Genomic DNA, 26,336 nt, shown 5'->3' with positions numbered 1-26,336 from the left:
TATTGTGGATGGAGGGATGAGGGAGCAGTATGTTATGATACACAGAGGGGACAGATAAGGTGATATTACTGTGTATGGAGGGATGAGGGAGCAGTATGTTATGGTACACAGAGGGGACAGATAAGGTGATATTACTGTGGATGGAGGGATGAGGGAGCAGTATGTTATGGCACACAGAGGGGACAGATAAGGTGATGTTACTGTGGATGGAGGGATGAGGGAGCAGTATGTTATGGTACACAGAGGGGACAGATAAGGTGATATTACTGTGGATGGAGGGATGAGGGAGCAGTATGTTATGGTACACAGAGGGGACAGATATGGTGATATTACTGTGGATGGAGGGATGAGGGAGCAGTATGTTATGGTACACAGAGGGGACAGATAAGGTGATGTTACTGTGGATGGAGGGATGAGGGAGCAGTATGTTATAGTACACAGAGGGAACAGATAAGGTGATGTTACTGTGGATGGAGGGATGAGGGAGCAGCATGTTATGGTACACAGAGGGGACAGATAAGGTGATGTTACTGTGTATGGAGGGATGAGGGAGCAGTATGTTATGGTACACAGAGGGTACAGATAAGGTGATGTTACTGTGGATGGAGGGATGAGGAGCAGCATGTTATGTCACACTGAGGGACAGATAAGGTGATGTTACTGTGGATGGAGGGATGAGGGAGCAGTATGTTATAGTACACAGAGGGGACAGATAAGGTGATATTACTGTGGATGGAGGGATGAGGGAGCAGTATGTTATGGTACACAGAGGGGACAGATAAGGTGATGTTACTGTGGATGGAGGGATGAGGGAGCAGTATGTTATGGCACACAGAGGGGACAGATAAGGTGATGTTACTGTGGATGGAGGGATGAGGGAGCAGTATGTTATGGCACACAGAGGGGACAGATAAGGAGATGTTACTGTGGATGGAGGGATGAGGGAGCAGTATGTTATGGTACACAGAGGGGGACAGATAAGGTGATATTACTGTGTATGGAGGGATGGAGGAGCAGTATGTAATGGTACCCAGAGGGGACAGATAAGGTGATGTTACTGTGGATGGAGGTATGAGGGAGAAGTATTTTATGGCACACAGAGGGGACAGATAAGGTGATTTTACTGTGGATGGAGGGATGAGGGAGCAGTATGTTATGGTACATAGAGGGGACAGATAAGGTGATGTTACTGTGGATGGAGGGATGAGGGAGCAGCATGTTATGGTACACAGAGGAGACAGATAAGGAGATGTTACTGTGGATGGAGGGATGAGGGAGCAGTATGTTATGGCACACAGAGGAGACAGATAAGGTGATGTTACTGTGGATGGAGGGATGGGGGAGCAGTATGTTATGGCACACATAGGGGAAAGATAAGGTGATGTTACTGTGGATGGAGGGATGAGGGAGCAGCATGTTATGGTACACAGAGGGGACAGATAAGGTGATGTTACTGTGGATGGAGGGATGAGGGAGCAGTATGTTATAGTACACAGAGGGGACAGATAAGGTGATGTTACTGTGGATGGAGGGATGAGGGAGCAGTATGTTATGGTACACAGAGGGGACAGATAAGGTGATGTTACTGTGGATGGAGGGATGAGGGAGCAGTATGTTATGGTGCACAGAGGGGACAGATAAGGTGATGTTACTGTGGATGGAGGGATGAGGGAGCAGTATGTTATGGCAAACAGAGGGGACAGATAAGGTGATGTTACTGTGTATGGAGGGATGAGGGAGCAGTATGTTATAGTACACAGAGGGGACAGATAAGGTGATGTTACTGTGGATGGAGGGATGAGGAGCAGTATGCAATGGTACCCAGAGGGGTACAGATAAGGTGATGTTACCGTGGATGGAGGGATGAGGAGAAGTATGTTATGGCACACAGAGGGGTACAGATAAGGTGATGTTACTGTGGATGGAGGGATGAGGGAGCAGTATGTTATGGTACACAGAGGGGGACAGATAAGGTGATATTACTGTGTATGGAGGGATGGAGGAGCAGTATGTAATGGTACCCAGAGGGGACAGATAAGGTGATGTTACCGTGGATGGAGGGATGAGGGAGCATTATGTTATGGTAAATAGAGGGGACAGATAAGGTGATGTTACTGTGGATGGAGGGATGAGGGAGCAGCATGTTATGGTACACAGAGGAGACAGATAAGGAGATGTTACTGTGGATGGAGGGATGAGGGAGCAGTATGTAATGGTACCCAGAGGGTACAGATAAGGTGATGTTACTGTGAATGGAGGGATGAGGGAGCAGTATGTTATGGCACACAGAGGGGACAGATAAGGTGATGTTACTGGGGATGGAAGGATGAGGGAGCAGTATGTTATGGCACACGGAGGGACAGATAAGGTGATGTTACTGTGAATGGAGGGATGAGGGAGCAGTATGTTATGGCACACAGAGGGGACACATAAGGTGATGTTACTGTGGATGGAGGGATGAGGGAGCAGTATGTTATAGTACACAGAGGGGACAGATAAGGTGATGTTACTGTGGATGGAGGGATGAGGGAGCAGTATGTTATGGCACACAGAGGGGACAGATAAGGTGACGTTACTGTGGATGGAGGGATGAGGGAGAAGTATGTTATGGCACACAGAGGGGGACAGATAAGGTGATATTACTGTGGATGGAGGGATGAGGGAGCAGTATGTTATGGCACACAGAGGGGTGCAGATAAGGTGATGTTACTGTGGATGGAGGGATGAGGGAGCAGTATGTTATGGCACACAGAGGGGACAGATAAGGTGATGTTACTGTGGATGGAGGGATGAGGTAGCAGTATGTTATAGTCCACAGAGGGGACAGATAAGGTGATGTTACTGTGGATGGAGGAGCAGTATGTTATGGTACACAGAGGGGACAGATAAGGTGATGTTACTGTGGATGGAGGGATGAGGAGCAGTATGCAATGGTACCCAGAGGGGTACAGATAAGGTGATGTTACCGTGGATGGAGGGATGAGGAGAAGTATGTTATGGCACACAGAGGGGTACAGATAAGGTGATGTTACTGTGGATGGAGGGATGAGGGAGCAGTATGTTATGGTACACAGAGGGGGACAGATAAGGTGATATTACTGTGTATGGAGGGATGGAGGAGCAGTATGTAATGGTACCCAGAGGGGACAGATAAGGTGATGTTACCGTGGATGGAGGGATGAGGGAGCAGTATGTTATGGTAATTAGAGGGGACAGATAAGGTGATGTTACTGTGGATGGAGGGATGAGGGAGCAGCATGTTATGGTACACAGAGGAGACAGATAAGGAGATGTTACTGTGGATGGAGGGATGAGGGAGCAGTATGTAATGGTACCCAGAGGGTACAGATAAGGTGATGTTACTGTGAATGGAGGGATGAGGGAGCAGTATGTTATGGCACACAGAGGGGACAGATAAGGTGATGTTACTGTGGATGGAAGGATGAGGGAGCAGTATGTTATGGCACACGGAGGGACAGATAAGGTGATGTTACTGTGAATGGAGGGATGAGGGAGCAGTATGTTATGGCACACAGAGGGGACAGATAAGGTGATGTTACTGTGGATGGAGGGATGAGGGAGCAGTATGTTATAGTACACAGAGGGGACAGATAAGGTGATGTTACTGTGGATGGAGGGATGAGGGAGCAGTATGTTATGGCACACAGAGGGGACAGATAAGGTGACGTTACTGTGGATGGAGGGATGAGGGAGAAGTATGTTATGGCACACAGAGGGGGACAGATAAGGTGATATTACTGTGGATGGAGGGATGAGGGAGCAGTATGTTATGGCACACAGAGGGGTGCAGATAAGGTGATGTTACTGTGGATGGAGGGATGAGGGAGCAGTATGTTGTGGCACACAGAGGGGACAGATAAGGTGATGTTACTGTGGATGGAGGGATGAGGTAGCAGTATGTTATAGTCCACAGAGGGGACAGATAAGGTGATGTTACTGTGTATGGAGGGATGGAGGAGCAGTATGTAATGGTACCCAGAGGGGACAGATAAGGTGATGTTACCGTGGATGGAGGGATGAGGGAGCAGTATGTTATGGTAAATAGAGGGGACAGATAAGGTGATGTTACTGTGGATGGAGGGATGAGGGAGCAGCATGTTATGGTACACAGAGGAGACAGATAAGGAGATGTTACTGTGGATGGAGGGATGAGGGAGCAGTATGTAATGGTACCCAGAGGGTACAGATAAGGTGATGTTACTGTGAATGGAGGGATGAGGGAGCAGTATGTTATGGCACACAGAGGGGACAGATAAGGTGATGTTACTGGGGATGGAAGGATGAGGGAGCAGTATGTTATGGCACACGGAGGGACAGATAAGGTGATGTTACTGTGAATGGAGGGATGAGGGAGCAGTATGTTATGGCACACAGAGGGGACAGATAAGGTGATGTTACTGTGGATGGAGGGATGAGGGAGCAGTAAGTTATAGTACACAGAGGGGACAGATAAGGTGATGTTACTGTGGATGGAGGGATGAGGGAGCAGTATGTTATGGCACACAGAGGGGACAGATAAGGTGACGTTACTGTGGATGGAGGGATGAGGGAGAAGTATGTTATGGCACACAGAGGGGGACAGATAAGGTGATATTACTGTGGATGGAGGGATGAGGGAGCAGTATGTTATGGCACACAGAGGGGTGCAGATAAGGTGATGTTACTGTGGATGGAGGGATGAGGGAGCAGTATGTTATGGCACACAGAGGGGACAGATAAGGTGATGTTACTGTGGATGGAGGGATGAGGTAGCAGTATGTTATAGTCCACAGAGGGGACAGATAAGGTGATGTTACTGTGGATGGAGGAGCAGTATGTTATGGTACACAGAGGGGACAGATAAGGTGATGTTACTGTGGATGGAGGGATGAGGAGCAGTATGCAATGGTACCCAGAGGGGTACAGATAAGGTGATGTTACCGTGGATGGAGGGATGAGGAGAAGTATGTTATGGCACACAGAGGGGTACAGATAAGGTGATGTTACTGTGGATGGAGGGATGAGGGAGCAGTATGTTATGGTACACAGAGGGGGACAGATAAGGTGATATTACTGTGTATGGAGGGATGGAGGAGCAGTATGTAATGGTACCCAGAGGGGACAGATAAGGTGATGTTACCGTGGATGGAGGGATGAGGGAGCAGTATGTTATGGTAAATAGAGGGGACAGATAAGGTGATGTTACTGTGGATGGAGGGATGAGGGAGCAGCATGTTATGGTACACAGAGGAGACAGATAAGGAGATGTTACTGTGGATGGAGGGATGAGGGAGCAGTATGTAATGGTACCCAGAGGGTACAGATAAGGTGATGTTACTGTGAATGGAGGGATGAGGGAGCAGTATGTTATGGCACACAGAGGGGACAGATAAGGTGATGTTACTGGGGATGGAAGGATGAGGGAGCAGTATGTTATGGCACACGGAGGGACAGATAAGGTGATGTTACTGTGAATGGAGGGATGAGGGAGCAGTATGTTATGGCACACAGAGGGGACAGATAAGGTGATGTTACTGTGGATGGAGGGATGAGGGAGCAGTATGTTATAGTACACAGAGGGGACAGATAAGGTGATGTTACTGTGGATGGAGGGATGAGGGAGCAGTATGTTATGGAACACAGAGGGGACAGATAAGGTGACGTTACTGTGGATGGAGGGATGAGGGAGAAGTATGTTATGGCACACAGAGGGGGACAGATAAGGTGATATTACTGTGGATGGAGGGATGAGGGAGCAGTATGTTATGGCACACAGAGGGGTGCAGATAAGGTGATGTTACTGTGGATGGAGGGATGAGGGAGCAGTATGTTATGGCACACAGAGGGGACAGATAAGGTGATGTTACTGTGGATGGAGGGATGAGGTAGCAGTATGTTATAGTCCACAGAGGGGACAGATAAGGTGATGTTACTGTGGATGGAGGAGCAGTATGTTATGGTACACAGAGGGGACAGATAAGGTGATGTTACTGTGGATGGAGGGATGGGGGAGCAGTATGTTATGGCACACAGAGGGGACAGATAAGGTGATGTTACTGTGGATGGAGGGATGAGGGAGCAGTATGTTATGGCACACAGAGGGGACAGATAAGGTGATGTTACTGTGGATGGAGGGATGAGGGAGCAGTATGTTATAGTACACAGAGGGTACAGATAAGGTGATGTTACTGTGGATGGAGGAGCAGTATGTTATGGTACACAGAGGGGAGAGATAAGGTGATGTTACTGTGGATGGAGGGATGGGGGAGCAGTATGTTATGGCACACAGAGGGGACAGATAAGGTGATATTACTGTGTATGGAGGGATGAGGGAGCAGTATGTAATGGTACACAGAGGGGTACAGATAAGGTGATGTTACTGTGGATGGAGGGATGAGGAGCAGCATGTTATGGCACACGGAGGGACAGATAAGGTGATGTTACTGTGGATGGAGGGATGGGAGAGCAGCATGTTATGGTACACAGAGGGGACAGATAAGGTGATATTACTGTGGATGGAGGGATGAGGGAGCAGTATGTTATGGTATACAGAGGGGACAGATAAGGTGATATTACTGTGGATGGAGGGATGAGGGAGCAGTATGTTATGGTACACAGAGGGGACAGATAAGGTGATATTACTGTGGATGGAGGGATGAGGGAGCAGTATGTTATGGCACACAGAGGGGACAGATAAGGTGATGTTACTGTGGATGGAGGGATGAGGGAGCAGTATGTTATAGTACACAGAGGGAACAGATAAGGTGATGTTACTGTGGATGGAGGGATGAGGGAGCAGCATGTTATGGTACACAGAGGGGACAGATAAGGTGATGTTACTGTGTATGGAGGGATGAGGGAGCAGTATGTTATGGTACACAGAGGGGTACAGATAAGGTGATGTTACTGTGGATGGAGGGATGAGGAGCAGCATGTTATGTCACACTGAGGGACAGATAAGGTGATGTTACTGTGGATGGAGGGATGAGGGAGCAGTATGTTATAGTACACAGAGGGGACAGATAAGGTGATATTACTGTGGATGGAGGGATGAGGGAGCAGTATGTTATGGTACACAGAGGGGACAGATAAGGTGATGTTACTGTGGATGGAGGGATGAGGGAGCAGTATGTTATGGCACACAGAGGGGACAGATAAGGTGATGTTACTGTGGATGGAGGGATGAGGGAGCAGTATGTTATGGCACACAGAGGGGACAGATAAGGAGATGTTACTGTGGATGGAGGGATGAGGGAGCAGTATGTTATGGTACACAGAGGGGGACAGATAAGGTGATATTACTGTGTATGGAGGGATGGAGGAGCAGTATGTAATGGTACCCAGAGGGGACAGATAAGGTGATGTTACTGTGGATGGAGGTATGAGGGAGAAGTATTTTATGGCACACAGAGGGGACAGATAAGGTGATTTTACTGTGGATGGAGGGATGAGGGAGCAGTATGTTATGGTACATAGAGGGGACAGATAAGGTGATGTTACTGTGGATGGAGGGATGAGGGAGCAGCATGTTATGGTACACAGAGGAGACAGATAAGGAGATGTTACTGTGGATGGAGGGATGAGGGAGCAGTATGTTATGGCACACAGAGGAGACAGATAAGGTGATGTTACTGTGGATGGAGGGATGGGGGAGCAGTATGTTATGGCACACATAGGGGAAAGATAAGGTGATGTTACTGTGGATGGAGGGATGAGGGAGCAGCATGTTATGGTACACAGAGGGGACAGATAAGGTGATGTTACTGTGGATGGAGGGATGAGGGAGCAGTATGTTATAGTACACAGAGGGGACAGATAAGGTGATGTTACTGTGGATGGAGGGATGAGGGAGCAGTATGTTATGGTACACAGAGGGGACAGATAAGGTGATGTTACTGTGGATGGAGGGATGAGGGAGCAGTATGTTATGGTGCACAGAGGGGACAGATAAGGTGATGTTACTGTGGATGGAGGGATGAGGGAGCAGTATGTTATGGCAAACAGAGGGGACAGATAAGGTGATGTTACTGTGTATGGAGGGATGAGGGAGCAGTATGTTATAGTACACAGAGGGGACAGATAAGGTGATGTTACTGTGGATGGAGGGATGAGGAGCAGTATGCAATGGTACCCAGAGGGGTACAGATAAGGTGATGTTACCGTGGATGGAGGGATGAGGAGAAGTATGTTATGGCACACAGAGGGGTACAGATAAGGTGATGTTACTGTGGATGGAGGGATGAGGGAGCAGGATGTTATGGTACACAGAGGGGGACAGATAAGGTGATATTACTGTGTATGGAGGGATGGAGGAGCAGTATGTAATGGTACCCAGAGGGGACAGATAAGGTGATGTTACCGTGGATGGAGGGATGAGGGAGCAGTATGTTATGGTACATAGAGGGGACAGATAAGGTGATGTTACTGTGGATGGAGGGATGAGGGAGCAGCATGTTATGGTACACAGAGGAGACAGATAAGGAGATGTTACTGTGGATGGAGGGATGAGGGAGCAGTATGTAATGGTACCCAGAGGGTACAGATAAGGTGATGTTACTGTGAATGGAGGGATGAGGGAGCAGTATGTTATGGCACACAGAGGGGACAGATAAGGTGATGTTACTGGGGATGGAAGGATGAGGGAGCAGTATGTTATGGCACACGGAGGGACAGATAAGGTGATGTTACTGTGAATGGAGGGATGAGGGAGCAGTATGTTATGGCACACAGAGGGGACAGATAAGGTGATGTTACTGTGGATGGAGGGATGAGGGAGCAGTATGTTATAGTACACAGAGGGGACAGATAAGGTGATGTTACTGTGGATGGAGGGATGAGGGAGCAGTATGTTATGGCACACAGAGGGGACAGATAAGGTGACGTTACTGTGGATGGAGGGATGAGGGAGAAGTATGTTATGGCACACAGAGGGGGACAGATAAGGTGATATTACTGTGGATGGAGGGATGAGGGAGCAGTATGTTATGGCACACAGAGGGGTGCAGATAAGGTGATGTTACTGTGGATGGAGGGATGAGGGAGCAGTATGTTATGGCACACAGAGGGGACAGATAAGGTGATATTACTGTGTATGGAGGGATGGAGGAGCAGTATGTAATGGTACCCAGAGGGGACAGATAAGGTGATGTTACTGTGGATGGAGGTATGAGGGAGAAGTATTTTATGGCACACAGAGGGGACAGATAAGGTGATTTTACTGTGGATGGAGGGATGAGGGAGCAGTATGTTATGGTACATAGAGGGGACAGATAAGGTGATGTTACTGTGGATGGAGGGATGAGGGAGCAGCATGTTATGGTACACAGAGGAGACAGATAAGGAGATGTTACTGTGGATGGAGGGATGAGGGAGCAGTATGTTATGGCACACAGAGGAGACAGATAAGGTAATGTTACTGTGGATGGAGGGATGGGGGAGCAGTATGTTATGGCACACATAGGGGAAAGATAAGGTGATGTTACTGTGGATGGAGGGATGAGGGAGCAGCATGTTATGGTACACAGAGGGGACAGATAAGGTGATGTTACTGTGGATGGAGGGATGAGGGAGCAGTATGTTATAGTACACAGAGGGGACAGATAAGGTGATGTTACTGTGGATGGAGGGATGAGGGAGCAGTATGTTATGGTACACAGAGGGGACAGATAAGGTGATGTTACTGTGGATGGAGGGATGAGGGAGCAGTATGTTATGGTGCACAGAGGGGACAGATAAGGTGATGTTACTGTGGATGGAGGGATGAGGGAGCAGTATGTTATGGCAAACAGAGGGGACAGATAAGGTGATGTTACTGTGTATGGAGGGATGAGGGAGCAGTATGTTATAGTACACAGAGGGGACAGATAAGGTGACGTTACTGTGGATGGAGGGATGAGGAGCAGTATGCAATGGTACCCAGAGGGGTACAGATAAGGTGATGTTACCGTGGATGGAGGGATGAGGAGAAGTATGTTATGGCACACAGAGGGGTACAGATAAGGTGATGTTACTGTGGATGGAGGGATGAGGGAGCAGTATGTTATGGTACACAGAGGGGGACAGATAAGGTGATATTACTGTGTATGGAGGTATGGAGGAGCAGTATGTAATGGTACCCAGAGGGGACAGATAAGGTGATGTTACCGTGGATGGAGGGATGAGGGAGCAGTATGTTATGGTACATAGAGGGGACAGATAAGGTGATGTTACTGTGGATGGAGGGATGAGGGAGCAGCATGTTATGGTACACAGAGGAGACAGATAAGGAGATGTTACTGTGGATGGAGGGATGAGGGAGCAGTATGTAATGGTACCCAGAGGGTACAGATAAGGTGATGTTACTGTGAATGGAGGGATGAGGGAGCAGTATGTTATGGCACACAGAGGGGACAGATAAGGTGATGTTACTGGGGATGGAAGGATGAGGGAGCAGTATGTTATGGCACACGGAGGGACAGATAAGGTGATGTTACTGTGAATGGAGGGATGAGGGAGCAGTATGTTATGGCACACAGAGGGGACAGATAAGGTGATGTTACTGTGGATGGAGGGATGAGGGAGCAGTATGTTATAGTACACAGAGGGGACAGATAAGGTGATGTTACTGTGGATGGAGGGATGAGGGAGCAGTATGTTATGGCACACAGAGGGGACAGATAAGGTGACGTTACTGTGGATGGAGGGATGAGGGAGAAGTATGTTATGGCACACAGAGGGGGACAGATAAGGTGATATTACTGTGGATGGAGGGATGAGGGAGCAGTATGTTATGGCACACAGAGGGGTGCAGATAAGGTGATGTTACTGTGGATGGAGGGATGAGGGAGCAGTATGTTATGGCACACAGAGGGGACAGATAAGGTGATGTTACTGTGGATGGAGGGATGAGGTAGCAGTATGTTATAGTCCACAGAGGGGACAGATAAGGTGATGTTACTGTGGATGGAGGAGCAGTATGTTATGGTACACAGAGGGGACAGATAAGGTGATGTTACTGTGGATGGAGGGATGGGGGAGCAGTATGTTATGGCACACAGAGGGGACAGATAAGGTGATGTTACTGTGGATGGAGGGATGAGGGAGCAGTATGTTATGGCACACAGAGGGGACAGATAAGGTGATGTTACTGTGGATGGAGGGATGAGGGAGCAGTATGTTATAGTACACAGAGGGTACAGATAAGGTGATGTTACTGTGGATGGAGGAGCAGTATGTTATGGTACACAGAGGGGACAGATAAGGTGATGTTACTGTGGATGGAGGGATGGGGGAGCAGTATGTTATGGCACACAGATTGGACAGATAAGGTGATATTACTGTGTATGGAGGGATGAGGGAGCAGTATGTAATGGTACACAGAGGGGTACAGATAAGGTGATGTTACTGTGGATGGAGGGATGAGGAGCAGCATGTTATGGCACACGGAGGGACAGATAAGGTGATGTTACTGTGGATGGAGGGATGGGAGAGCAGCATGTTATGGTACACAGAGGGGACAGATAAGGTGATATTACTGTGGATGGAGGGATGAGGGAGCAGTATGTTATGGTATACAGAGGGGACAGATAAGGTGATATTACTGTGGATGGAGGGATGAGGGAGCAGTATGTTATGGTACACAGAGGGGACAGATAAGGTGATATTACTGTGGATGGAGGGATGAGGGAGCAGTATGTTATGGCACACAGAGGGGACAGATAAGGTGATGTTACTGTGGATGGAGGGATGAGGGAGCAGTATGTTATAGTACACAGAGGGAACAGATAAGGTGATGTTACTGTGGATGGAGGGATGAGGGAGCAGCATGTTATGGTACACAGAGGGGACAGATAAGGTGATGTTACTGTGTATGGAGGGATGAGGGAGCAGTATGTTATGGTACACAGAGGGGTACAGATAAGGTGATGTTACTGTGGATGGAGGGATGAGGAGCAGCATGTTATGTCACACTGAGGGACAGATAAGGTGATGTTACTGTGGATGGAGGGATGAGGGAGCAGTATGTTATAGTACACAGAGGGGACAGATAAGGTGATATTACTGTGGATGGAGGGATGAGGGAGCAGTATGTTATGGTACACAGAGGGGACAGATAAGGTGATGTTACTGTGGATGGAGGGATGAGGGAGCAGTATGTTATGGCACACAGAGGGGACAGATAAGGTGATGTTACTGTGGATGGAGGGATGAGGGAGCAGTATGTTATGGCACACAGAGGGGACAGATAAGGAGATGTTACTGTGGATGGAGGGATGAGGGAGCAGTATGTTATGGTACACAGAGGGGGACAGATAAGGTGATATTACTGTGTATGGAGGGATGGAGGAGCAGTATGTAATGGTACCCAGAGGGGACAGATAAGGTGATGTTACTGTGGATGGAGGTATGAGGGAGAAGTATTTTATGGCACACAGAGGGGACAGATAAGGTGATTTTACTGTGGATGGAGGGATGAGGGAGCAGTATGTTATGGTACATAGAGGGGACAGATAAGGTGATGTTACTGTGGATGGAGGGATGAGGGAGCAGCATGTTATGGTATACAGAGGAGACAGATAAGGAGATGTTACTGTGGATGGAGGGATGAGGGAGCAGTATGTTATGGCACACAGAGGAGACAGATAAGGTGATGTTACTGTGGATGGAGGGATGGGGGAGCAGTATGTTATGGCACACATAGGGGAAAGATAAGGTGATGTTACTGTGGATGGAGGGATGAGGGAGCAGCATGTTATGGTACACAGAGGGGACAGATAAGGTGATGTTACTGTGGATGGAGGGATGAGGGAGCAGTATGTTATAGTACACAGAGGGGACAGATAAGGTGATGTTACTGTGGATGGAGGGATGAGGGAGCAGTATGTTATGGTACACAGAGGGGACAGATAAGGTGATGTTACTGTGGATGGAGGGATGAGGGAGCAGTATGTTATGGTGCACAGAGGGGACAGATAAGGTGATGTTACTGTGGATGGAGGGATGAGGGAGCAGTATGTTATGGCAAACAGAGGGGACAGATAAGGTGATGTTACTGTGTATGGAGGGATGAGGGAGCAGTATGTTATAGTACACAGAGGGGACAGATAAGGTGATGTTACTGTGGATGGAGGGATGAGGAGCAGTATGCAATGGTACCCAGAGGGGTACAGATAAGGTGATGTTACCGTGGATGGAGGGATGAAGAGAAGTATGTTATGGCACACAGAGGGGTACAGATAAGGTGATGTTACTGTGGATGGAGGGATGAGGGAGCAGTATGTTATGGTACACAGAGGGGGACAGATAAGGTGATATTACTGTGTATGGAGGGATGGAGGAGCAGTATGTAATGGTACCCAGAGGGGACAGATAAGGTGATGTTACCGTGGATGGAGGGATGAGGGAGCAGTATGTTATGGTACATAGAGGGGACAGATAAGGTGATGTTACTGTGGATGGAGGGATGAGGGAGCAGCATGTTATGGTACACAGAGGAGACAGATAAGGAGATGTTACTGTGGATGGAGGGATGAGGGAGCAGTATGTAATGGTACCCAGAGGGTACAGATAAGGTGATGTTACTGTGAATGGAGGGATGAGGGAGCAGTATGTTATGGCACACAGAGGGGACAGATAAGGTGATGTTACTGGGGATGGAAGGATGAGGGAGCAGTATGTTATGGCACATGGAGGGACAGATAAGGTGATGTTACTGTGAATGGAGGGATGAGGCAGCAGTATGTTATGGCACACAGAGGGGACAGATAAGGTGATGTTACTGTGGATGGAGGGATGAGGGAGCAGTATGTTATAGTACACAGAGGGGACAGATAAGGTGATGTTACTGTGGATGGAGGGATGAGGGAGCAGTATGTTATGGCACACAGAGGGGACAGATAAGGTGACGTTACTGTGGATGGAGGGATGAGGGAGAAGTATGTTATGGCACACAGAGGGGGACAGATAAGGTGATATTACTGTGGATGGAGGGATGAGGGAGCAGTATGTTATGGCACACGGAGGGGTGCAGATAAGGTGATGTTACTGTGGATGGAGGGATGAGGGAGCAGTATGTTATGGCACACAGAGGGGACAGATAAGGTGATGTTACTGTGGATGGAGGGATGAGGTAGCAGTATGTTATAGTCCACAGAGGGGACAGATAAGGTGATGTTACTGTGGATGGAGGAGCAGTATGTTATGGTACACAGAGGGGACAGATAAGGTGATGTTACTGTGGATGGAGGGATGGGGGAGCAGTATGTTATGGCACACAGAGGGGACAGATAAGGTGATGTTACTGTGGATGGAGGGATGAGGGAGCAGTATGTTATGGCACACAGAGGGGACAGATAAGGTGATGTTAATGTGGATGGAGGGATGAGGGAGCAGTATGTTATAGTACACAGAGGGTACAGATAAGGTGATGTTACTGTGGATGGAGGAGCAGTATGTTATGGTACACAGAAGGGACAGATAAGGTGATGTTACTGTGGATGGAGGGATGGGGGAGCAGTATGTTATGGCACACAGAGGGGACAGATAAGGTGATATTACTGTGTATGGAGGGATGAGGGAGCAGTATGTAATGGTACACAGAGGGGTACAGATAAGGTGATGTTACTGTGGATGGAGGGATGAGGAGCAGCATGTTATGGCACACGGAGGGACAGATAAGGTGATGTTACTGTGGATGGAGGGATGGGAGAGCAGCATGTTATGGTACACAGAGGGGACAGATAAGGTGATATTACTGTGGATGGAGGGATGAGGGAGCAGTATGTTATGGTATACAGAGGGGACAGATAAGGTGATATTACTGTGGATGGAGGGATGAGGGAGCAGTATGTTATGGTACACAGAGGGGACAGATAAGGTGATATTACTGTGGATGGAGGGATGAGGGAGCAGTATGTTATGGCACACAGAGGGGACAGATAAGGTGATGTTACTGTGGATGGAGGGATGAGGGAGCAGTATGTTATGGTACACAGAGGGGACAGATAAGGTGATATTACTGTGGATGGAGGGATGAGGGAGCAGTATGTTATGGTACACAGAGGGGACAGATAAGGAGATATTACTGTGGATGGAGGGATGAGGGAGCAGTATGTTATGGTACACAGAGGGGACAGATAAGGTGATATAACTGTGTATGGAGGGATGAGGGAGCAGTATGTAATGGTACCCAAAGGGGTACAGATAAGGTGATGTTACTGTGGATGGAGGAGCAGTATGTTATAGTACACAGAGGGAACAGATAAGGTGATGTTAATGTGGATGGAGGGATGAGGGAGCAGCATGTTATGGTACACAGACCGGACAGATAAGGTGATGTTACTGTGTATGGAGGGATGAGGGAGCAGTATGTTATGGTACACAGAGGGGTACAGATAAGGTGATGTTACTGTGGATGGAGGGATGAGGAGCAGCATGTTATGTCACACTGAGGGACAGATAAGGTGATGTTACTGTGGATGGAGGGATGAGGGAGCAGTATGTTATATTACACAGAGGGGACAGATAAGGTGATATTACTGTGGATGGAGGGATGAGGGAGCAGTATGTTATGGTACACAGAGGGGACAGATAAGGTGATGTTACTGTGGATGGAGGGATGAGGGAGCAGTATGTTATGGCACACAGAGGGGACAGATAAGGTGATGTTACTGTGGATGGAGGGATGAGGGAGCAGTATGTTATGGCACACAGAGGGGACAGATAAGGAGATGTTACTGTGGATGGAGGGATGAGGGAGCAGTATGTTATGGTACACAGAGGGGGACAGATGAGGTGATATTACTGTGTATGGAGGGATGGAGGAGCAGTATATAATGGTACCCAGAGGGGACAGATAAGGTGATGTTACTATGGATGGAGGTATGAGGGAGCAGTATTTTATGGCACACAGAGGGGACAGATAAGGTGATTTTACTGTGGATGGAGGGATGAGGGAGCAGTATGTTATGGTACATAGAGGGGACAGATAAGGTGATGTTACTGTGGATGGAGGGATGAGGGAGCAGCATGTTATGGTACACAGAGGAGACAGATACGGAGATGTTACTGTGGATGGAGGGATGAGGGAGCAGTATGTTATGGCACACAGAGGAGACAGATAAGGTGATGTTACTGTGGATGGAGGGATGGGGGAGCAGTATGTTATGGCACACATAGGGGAAAGATAAGGTGATGTTACTGTGGATGGAGGGATGAGGGAGCAGCATGTTATGGTACACAGAGGGGACAGATAAGGTGATGTTACTGTGGATGGAGGGATGAGGGAGCAGTATGTTATGGTACACAGAGGGGACAGATAAGGTGATGTTACTGTGGATGGAGGGATGAGGGAGCAGTATGTAATGGTGCACAGAGGGGACAGATAAGGTGATGTTACTGTGGATGGAGGGATGAGGGAGCAGTATGTTATGGCAAACAGAGGGGACAGATAAGGTGATGTTACTGTGTATGGAGGGATGAGGGAGCAGTATGTTATGGTACATAGAGGGGACAGATAAGGTGATGTTACTGTTGATGGAGGGATGAGGTAGCAGTATGTTATGTTACACAGAGGGGTACATGGAAGGTGATGTTACTGTGGATGGAGGGATGAGGGAGCAGTATGTTATAGTACACAGAGGGGACAGATAAGGTGATGTTACTGTGGATGGAGGGATGAGGAGCAGTATGTTATGGCACACAGAGGGGTACAGATAAGGTGATGTTACTGTGGATGGAGGATGAGGGAGCAGTATATTATGGTACACAGAGGGGTACAGATAAGGTGCTGTTACTGTGGATGGAGGGATGAGGGAGCAGTATGTTATAGTACACAGAGGGGACAGATAAGGTGATGTTACTGTGGATGGAGGGATGAGGGAGCAGTATATTATGGTACACAGAGGGGTACAGATAATGTGATGTTACTGGGGATGGAGGGATGAGGGAGCAGTATGTTATAGTACACAAAGGGGTACAGATAAGGTGATGTTACTGTGGATGGAGGGATGAGGGAGCAGCATGTTATGGCACACAGAGGGGACAGATAAGGTGATGTTGCTGTGTATGGAGGGATGAGGGAGCAGTATGTTATGGCACACAGAGGGGGGTCAGATAAGGTGATGTTACTGTGTATGGAGGGATGAGGGAGCAGTATGTTATGGCACACAGAGGGGACAGATAAGGTGATGTTGCTGTGTATGGAGGGATGAGGGAGCAGTATTTAATGGTACCCAGAGGGGTACAGATAAGGTGATGTTACTGTGGATGGAGGGATCAGGGAGCAGCATGTTATGGCACACAGAGGGGACAGATAAGGTGATGTTACTGTGGATGGAGGGATGAGGAGCAGCATGTTATGGCACACGGAGGGACAGATAAGGTGATGTTACTGTGGAAAGAGGGATGAGGGAGAAGTATGTTATGGTACACAGAGGGGACAGATAAGGTGATGTTACTGTGGATGGAGGGATGAGGGAGCAGTATGTTATGGTACACAGAGGGGGACAGATAAGGTGATATTACTGTGGATGGAGGGATGAGGGAGAAGTATGTTATGGCACACAGAGGGGGACAGATAAGGTGATATTACTGTGGATGGAGGGATGAGGGAGAAGTATGTTATGGCACACAGAGGGGACAGATAAGGTGATGTTACTGTGGATGGAGGGATGAGGGAGCAGTATGTTATAGTACACAGAGGGTACAGATAAGGTTCTGTTACTGTGGATGGAGGAGCAGTATGTTATGGTAAACAGAGGGGACAGATAAGGTGATGTTACTGTGGAAGGTGGGATGGGGGAGCAGTATGTTATGGCACACAGAGGGGACAGATAAGGAGATGTTACTGTGGATGGAGGGATGAGGGAGCAGTATGTTATAGTACACAGAGGGGACAGATAAGATGATGTTACTGTGTATGGAGGGATGAGGGAGCAGTATGTTATGGTACACAGAGGGGGACAGATAAGGTGATGTTACTGTGGATGGAGGGATGAGGGAGCAGTATGTTATAGTACACAGAGGGGACAGATAAGGTGATGTTACTGTGGATGGAGGGATGAGGGAGCAGTATGTTATGGCACACAGAGGGGACAGATAAGGTGACGTTACTGTGGATGGAGGGATGAGGGAGAAGTATGTTATGGCACACAGAGGGGGACAGATAAGGTGATATTACTGTGGATGGAGGGATGAGGGAGCAGTATGTTATGGCACACAGAGGGGTGCAGATAAGGTGATGTTACTGTGGATGGAGGGATGAGGGAGCAGTATGTTATGGCACACAGAGGGGACAGATAAGGTGATGTTACTGTGGATGGAGGGATGAGGTAGCAGTATGTTATAGTCCACAGAGGGGACAGATAAGGTGATGTTACTGTGGATGGAGGAGCAGTATGTTATGGTACACAGAGGGGACAGATAAGGTGATGTTACTGTGGATGGAGGGATGGGGGAGCAGTATGTTATGGCACACAGAGGGGACAGATAAGGTGATGTTACTGTGGATGGAGGGATGAGGGAGCAGTATGTTATGGCACACAGAGGGGACAGATAAGGTGATGTTACTGTGGATGGAGGGATGAGGGAGCAGTATGTTATAGTACACAGAGGGTACAGATAAGGTGATGTTACTGTGGATGGAGGAGCAGTATGTTATGGTACACAGAGGGGACAGATAAGGTGATGTTACTGTGGATGGAGGGATGGGGGAGCAGTATGTTATGGCACACAGAGGGGACAGATAAGGTGATATTACTGTGTATGGAGGGATGAGGGAGCAGTATGTAATGGTACACAGAGGGGTACAGATAAGGTGATGTTACTGTGGATGGAGGGATGAGGAGCAGCATGTTATGGCACACGGAGGGACAGATAAGGTGATGTTACTGTGGATGGAGGGATGGGAGAGCAGCATGTTATGGTACACAGAGGGGACAGATAAGGTGATATTACTGTGGATGGAGGGATGAGGGAGCAGTATGTTATGGTATACAGAGGGGACAGATAAGGTGATATTACTGTGGATGGAGGGATGAGGGAGCAGTATGTTATGGTACACAGAGGGGACAGATAAGGTGATATTACTGTGGATGGAGGGATGAGGGAGCAGTATGTTATGGCACACAGAGGGGACAGATAAGGTGATGTTACTGTGGATGGAGGGATGAGGGAGCAGTATGTTATAGTACACAGAGGGAACAGATAAGGTGATGTTACTGTGGATGGAGGGATGAGGGAGCAGCATGTTATGGTACACAGAGGGGACAGATAAGGTGATGTTACTGTGTATGGAGGGATGAGGGAGCAGTATGTTATGGTACACAGAGGGGTACAGATAAGGTGATGTTACTGTGGATGGAGGGATGAGGAGCAGCATGTTATGTCACACTGAGGGACAGATAAGGTGATGTTACTGTGGATGGAGGGATGAGGGAGCAGTATGTTATAGTACACAGAGGGGACAGATAAGGTGATATTACTGTGGATGGAGGGATGAGGGAGCAGTATGTTATGGTACACAGAGGGGACAGATAAGGTGATGTTACTGTGGATGGAGGGATGAGGGAGCAGTATGTTATGGCACACAGAGGGGACAGATAAGGTGATGTTACTGTGGATGGAGGGATGAGGGAGCAGTATGTTATGGCACACAGAGGGGACAGATAAGGAGATGTTACTGTGGATGGAGGGATGAGGGAGCAGTATGTTATGGTACACAGAGGGGGACAGATAAGGTGATATTACTGTGTATGGAGGGATGGAGGAGCAGTATGTAATGGTACCCAGAGGGGACAGATAAGGTGATGTTACTGTGGATGGAGGTATGAGGGAGAAGTATTTTATGGCACACAGAGGGGACAGATAAGGTGATTTTACTGTGGATGGAGGGATGAGGGAGCAGTATGTTATGGTACATAGAGGGGACAGATAAGGTGATGTTACTGTGGATGGAGGGATGAGGGAGCAGCATGTTATGGTATACAGAGGAGACAGATAAGGAGATGTTACTGTGGATGGAGGGATGAGGGAGCAGTATGTTATGGCACACAGAGGAGACAGATAAGGTGATGTTACTGTGGATGGAGGGATGGGGGAGCAGTATGTTATGGCACACATAGGGGAAAGATAAGGTGATGTTACTGTGGATGGAGGGATGAGGGAGCAGCATGTTATGGTACACAGAGGGGACAGATAAGGTGATGTTACTGTGGATGGAGGGATGAGGGAGCAGTATGTTATAGTACACAGAGGGGACAGATAAGGTGATGTTACTGTGGATGGAGGGATGAGGGAGCAGTATGTTATGGTACACAGAGGGGACAGATAAGGTGATGTTACTGTGGATGGAGGGATGAGGGAGCAGTATGTTATGGTGCACAGAGGGGACAGATAAGGTGATGTTACTGTGGATGGAGGGATGAGGGAGCAGTATGTTATGGCAAACAGAGGGGACAGATAAGGTGATGTTACTGTGTATGGAGGGATGAGGGAGCAGTATGTTATAGTACACAGAGGGGACAGATAAGGTGATGTTACTGTGGATGGAGGGATGAGGAGCAGTATGCAATGGTACCCAGAGGGGTACAGATAAGGTGATGTTACCGTGGATGGAGGGATGAGGAGAAGTATGTTATGGCACACAGAGGGGTACAGATAAGGTGATGTTACTGTGGATGGAGGGATGAGGGAGCAGTATGTTATGGTACACAGAGGGGGACAGATAAGGTGATATTACTGTGTATGGAGGGATGGAGGAGCAGTATGTAATGGTACCCAGAGGGGACAGATAAGGTGATGTTACCGTGGATGGAGGGATGAGGGAGCAGTATGTTATGGTACATAGAGGGGACAGATAAGGTGATGTTACTGTGGATGGAGGGAAGAGGGAGCAGCATGTTATGGTACACAGAGGAGACAGATAAGGAGATGTTACTGTGGATGGAGGGATGAGGGAGCAGTATGTAATGGTACCCAGAGGGTACAGATAAGGTGATGTTACTGTGAATGGAGGGATGAGGGAGCAGTATGTTATGGCACACAGAGGGGACAGATAAGGTGATGTTACTGGGGATGGAAGGATGAGGGAGCAGTATGTTATGGCACATGGAGGGACAGATAAGGTGATGTTACTGTGAATGGAGGGATGAGGCAGCAGTATGTTATGGCACACAGAGGGGACAGATAAGGTGATGTTACTGTGGATGGAGGGATGAGGGAGCAGTATGTTATAGTACACAGAGGGGACAGATAAGGTGATGTTACTGTGGATGGAGGGATGAGGGAGCAGTATGTTATGGCACACAGAGGGGACAGATAAGGTGACGTTACTGTGGATGGAGGGATGAGGGAGAAGTATGTTATGGCACACAGAGGGGGACAGATAAGGTGATATTACTGTGGATGGAGGGATGAGGGAGCAGTATGTTATGGCACACGGAGGGGTGCAGATAAGGTGATGTTACTGTGGATGGAGGGATGAGGGAGCAGTATGTTATGGCACACAGAGGGGACAGATAAGGTGATGTTACTGTGGATGGAGGGATGAGGTAGCAGTATGTTATAGTCCACAGAGGAGACAGATAAGGTGATGTTACTGTGGATGGAGGAGCAGTATGTTATGGTACACAGAGGGGACAGATAAGGTGATGTTACTGTGGATGGAGGGATGAGGAGCAGTATGCAATGGTACCCAGAGGGGTACAGATAAGGTGATGTTACCGTGGATGGAGGGATGAGGAGAAGTATGTTATGGCACACAGAGGGGTACAGATAAGGTGATGTTACTGTGGATGGAGGGATGAGGGAGCAGTATGTTATGGTACACAGAGGGGGACAGATAAGGTGATATTACTGTGTATGGAGGGATGGAGGAGCAGTATGTAATGGTACCCAGAGGGGACAGATAAGGTGATGTTTCCGTGGATGGAGGGATGAGGGAGCAGTATGTTATGGTAAATAGAGGGGACAGATAAGGTGATGTTACTGTGGATGGAGGGATGAGGGAGCAGCATGTTATGGTACACAGAGGAGACAGATAAGGAGATGTTACTGTGGATGGAGGGATGAGGGAGCAGTATGTAATGGTACCCAGAGGGTACAGATAAGGTGATGTTACTGTGAATGGAGGGATGAGGGAGCAGTATGTTATGGCACACAGAGGGGACAGATAAGGTGATGTTACTGGGGATGGAAGGATGAGGGAGCAGTATGTTATGGCACACGGAGGGACAGATAAGGTGATGTTACTGTGAATGGAGGGATGAGGGAGCAGTATGTTATGGCACACAGAGGGGACAGATAAGGTGATGTTACTGTGGATGGAGGGATGAGGGAGCAGTATGTTATAGTACACAGAGGGGACAGATAAGGTGATGTTACTGTGGATGGAGGGATGAGGGAGCAGTATGTTATGGCACACAGAGGGGACAGATAAGGTGACGTTACTGTGGATGGAGGGATGAGGGAGAAGTATGTTATGGCACACAGAGGGGGACAGATAAGGTGATATTACTGTGGATGGAGGGATGAGGGAGCAGTATGTTATGGCACACAGAGGGGTGCAGATAAGGTGATGTTACTGTGGATGGAGGGATGAGGGAGCAGTATGTTATGGCACACAGAGGGGACAGATAAGGTGATGTTACTGTGGATGGAGGGATGAGGTAGCAGTATGTTATAGTCCACAGAGGGGACAGATAAGGTGATGTTACTGTGGATGGAGGAGCAGTATGTTATGGTACACAGAGGGGACAGATAAGGTGATGTTACTGTGGATGGAGGGATGGGGGAGCAGTATGTTATGGCACACAGAGGGGACAGATAAGGTGATGTTACTGTGGATGGAGGGATGAGGGAGCAGTATGTTATGGCACACAGAGGGGACAGATAAGGTGATGTTACTGTGGATGGAGGGATGAGGGAGCAGTATGTTATAGTACACAGAGGGTACAGATAAGGTGATGTTACTGTGGATGGAGGAGCAGTATGTTATGGTACACAGAGGGGACAGATAAGGTGATGTTACTGTGGATGGAGGGATGGGGGAGCAGTATGTTATGGCACACAGAGGGGACAGATAAGGTGATATTACTGTGTATGGAGGGATGAGGGAGCAGTATGTAATGGTACACAGAGGGGTACAGATAAGGTGATGTTACTGTGGATGGAGGGATGAGGAGCAGCATGTTATGGCACACGGAGGGACAGATAAGGTGATGTTACTGTGGATGGAGGGATGGGAGAGCAGCATGTTATGGTACACAGAGGGGACAGATAAGGTGATATTACTGTGGATGGAGGGATGAGGGAGCAGTATGTTATGGTATACAGAGGGGACAGATAAGGTGATATTACTGTGGATGGAGGGATGAGGGAGCAGTATGTTATGGTACACAGAGGGGACAGATAAGGTGATATTACTGTGGATGGAGGGATGAGGGAGCAGTATGTTATGGCACACAGAGGGGACAGATAAGGTGATGTTACTGTGGATGGAGGGATGAGGGAGCAGTATGTTATAGTACACAGAGGGAACAGATAAGGTGATGTTACTGTGGATGGAGGGATGAGGGAGCAGCATGTTATGGTACACAGAGGGGACAGATAAGGTGATGTTACTGTGTATGGAGGGATGAGGGAGCAGTATGTTATGGTACACAGAGGGGTACAGATAAGGTGATGTTACTGTGGATGGAGGGATGAGGAGCAGCATGTTATGTCACACTGAGGGACAGATAAGGTGATGTTACTGTGGATGGAGGGATGAGGGAGCAGTATGTTATAGTACACAGAGGGGACAGATAAGGTGATATTACTGTGGATGGAGGGATGAGGGAGCAGTATGTTATGGTACACAGAGGGGACAGATAAGGTGATGTTACTGTGGATGGAGGGATGAGGGAGCAGTATGTTATGGCACACAGAGGGGACAGATAAGGTGATGTTACTGTGGATGGAGGGATGAGGGAGCAGTATGTTATGGCACACAGAGGGGACAGATAAGGAGATGTTACTGTGGATGGAGGGATGAGGGAGCAGTATGTTATGGTACACAGAGGGGGACAGATAAGGTGATATTACTGTGTATGGAGGGATGGAGGAGCAGTATGTAATGGTACCCAGAGGGGACAGATAAGGTGATGTTACTGTGGATGGAGGTATGAGGGAGAAGTATTTTATGGCACACAGAGGGGACAGATAAGGTGATTTTACTGTGGATGGAGGGATGAGGGAGCAGTATGTTATGGTACATAGAGGGGACAGATAAGGTGATGTTACTGTGGATGGAGGGATGAGGGAGCAGCATGTTATGGTACACAGAGGAGACAGATAAGGAGATGTTACTGTGGATGGAGGGATGAGGGAGCAGTATGTTATGGCACACAGAGGAGACAGATAAGGTGATGTTACTGTGGATGGAGGGATGGGGGAGCAGTATGTTATGGCACACATAGGGGAAAGATAAGGTGATGTTACTGTGGATGGAGGGATGAGGGAGCAGCATGTTATGGTACACAGAGGGGACAGATAAGGTGATGTTACTGTGGATGGAGGGATGAGGGAGCAGTATGTTATAGTACACAGAGGGGACAGATAAGGTGATGTTACTGTGGATGGAGGGATGAGGGAGCAGTATGTTATGGTACACAGAGGGGACAGATAAGGTGATGTTACTGTGGATGGAGGGATGAGGGAGCAGTATGTTATGGTGCACAGAGGGGACAGATAAGGTGATGTTACTGTGGATGGAGGGATGAGGGAGCAGTATGTTATGGCAAACAGAGGGGACAGATAAGGTGATGTTACTGTGTATGGAGGGATGAGGGAGCAGTATGTTATAGTACACAGAGGGGACAGATAAGGTGATGTTACTGTGGATGGAGGGATGAGGAGCAGTATGCAATGGTACCCAGAGGGGTACAGATAAGGTGATGTTACCGTGGATGGAGGGATGAGGAGAAGTATGTTATGGCACACAGAGGGGTACAGATAAGGTGATGTTACTGTGGATGGAGGGATGAGGGAGCAGGATGTTATGGTACACAGAGGGGGACAGATAAGGTGATATTACTGTGTATGGAGGGATGGAGGAGCAGTATGTAATGGTACCCAGAGGGGACAGATAAGGTGATGTTACCGTGGATGGAGGGATGAGGGAGCAGTATGTTATGGTACATAGAGGGGACAGATAAGGTGATGTTACTGTGGATGGAGGGATGAGGGAGCAGCATGTTATGGTACACAGAGGAGACAGATAAGGAGATGTTACTGTGGATGGAGGGATGAGGGAGCAGTATGTAATGGTACCCAGAGGGTACAGATAAGGTGATGTTACTGTGAATGGAGGGATGAGGGAGCAGTATGTTATGGCACACAGAGGGGACAGATAAGGTGATGTTACTGGGGATGGAAGGATGAGGGAGCAGTATGTTATGGCACACGGAGGGACAGATAAGGTGATGTTACTGTGAATGGAGGGATGAGGGAGCAGTATGTTATGGCACACAGAGGGGACAGATAAGGTGATGTTACTGTGGATGGAGGGATGAGGGAGCAGTATGTTATAGTACACAGAGGGGACAGATAAGGTGATGTTACTGTGGATGGAGGGATGAGGGAGCAGTATGTTATGGCACACAGAGGGGACAGATAAGGTGACGTTACTGTGGATGGAGGGATGAGGGAGAAGTATGTTATGGCACACAGAGGGGGACAGATAAGGTGATATTACTGTGGATGGAGGGATGAGGGAGCAGTATGTTATGGCACACAGAGGGGTACAGATAAGGTGATGTTACTGTGGATGGAGGGATGAGGGAGCAGTATGTTATGGCACACAGAGGGGACAGATAAGGTGATATTACTGTGTATGGAGGGATGGAGGAGCAGTATGTAATGGTACCCAGAGGGGACAGATAAGGTGATGTTACTGTGGATGGAGGTATGAGGGAGAAGTATTTTATGGCACACAGAGGGGACAGATAAGGTGATTTTACTGTGGATGGAGGGATGAGGGAGCAGTATGTTATGGTACATAGAGGGGACAGATAAGGTGATGTTACTGTGGATGGAGGGATGAGGGAGCAGCATGTTATGGTACACAGAGGAGACAGATAAGGAGATTTTACTGTGGATGGAGGGATGAGGGAGCAGTATGTTATGGCACACAGAGGAGACAGATAAGGTGATGTTACTGTGGATGGAGGGATGGGGGAGCAGTATGTTATGGCACACATAGGGGAAAGATAAGGTGATGTTACTGTGGATGGAGGGATGAGGGAGCAGCATGTTATGGTACACAGAGGGGACAGATAAGGTGATGTTACTGTGGATGGAGGGATGAGGGAGCAGTATGT

This window comes from Taudactylus pleione, unplaced genomic scaffold (genome assembly GCF_031769625.1).
Source record: "Taudactylus pleione unplaced genomic scaffold, aTauple2 ptg000400l, whole genome shotgun sequence".
Classification (NCBI taxonomy): Eukaryota; Metazoa; Chordata; class Amphibia; order Anura; family Myobatrachidae; genus Taudactylus; species Taudactylus pleione.
This window is presented reverse-complemented; position numbering follows the sequence as displayed.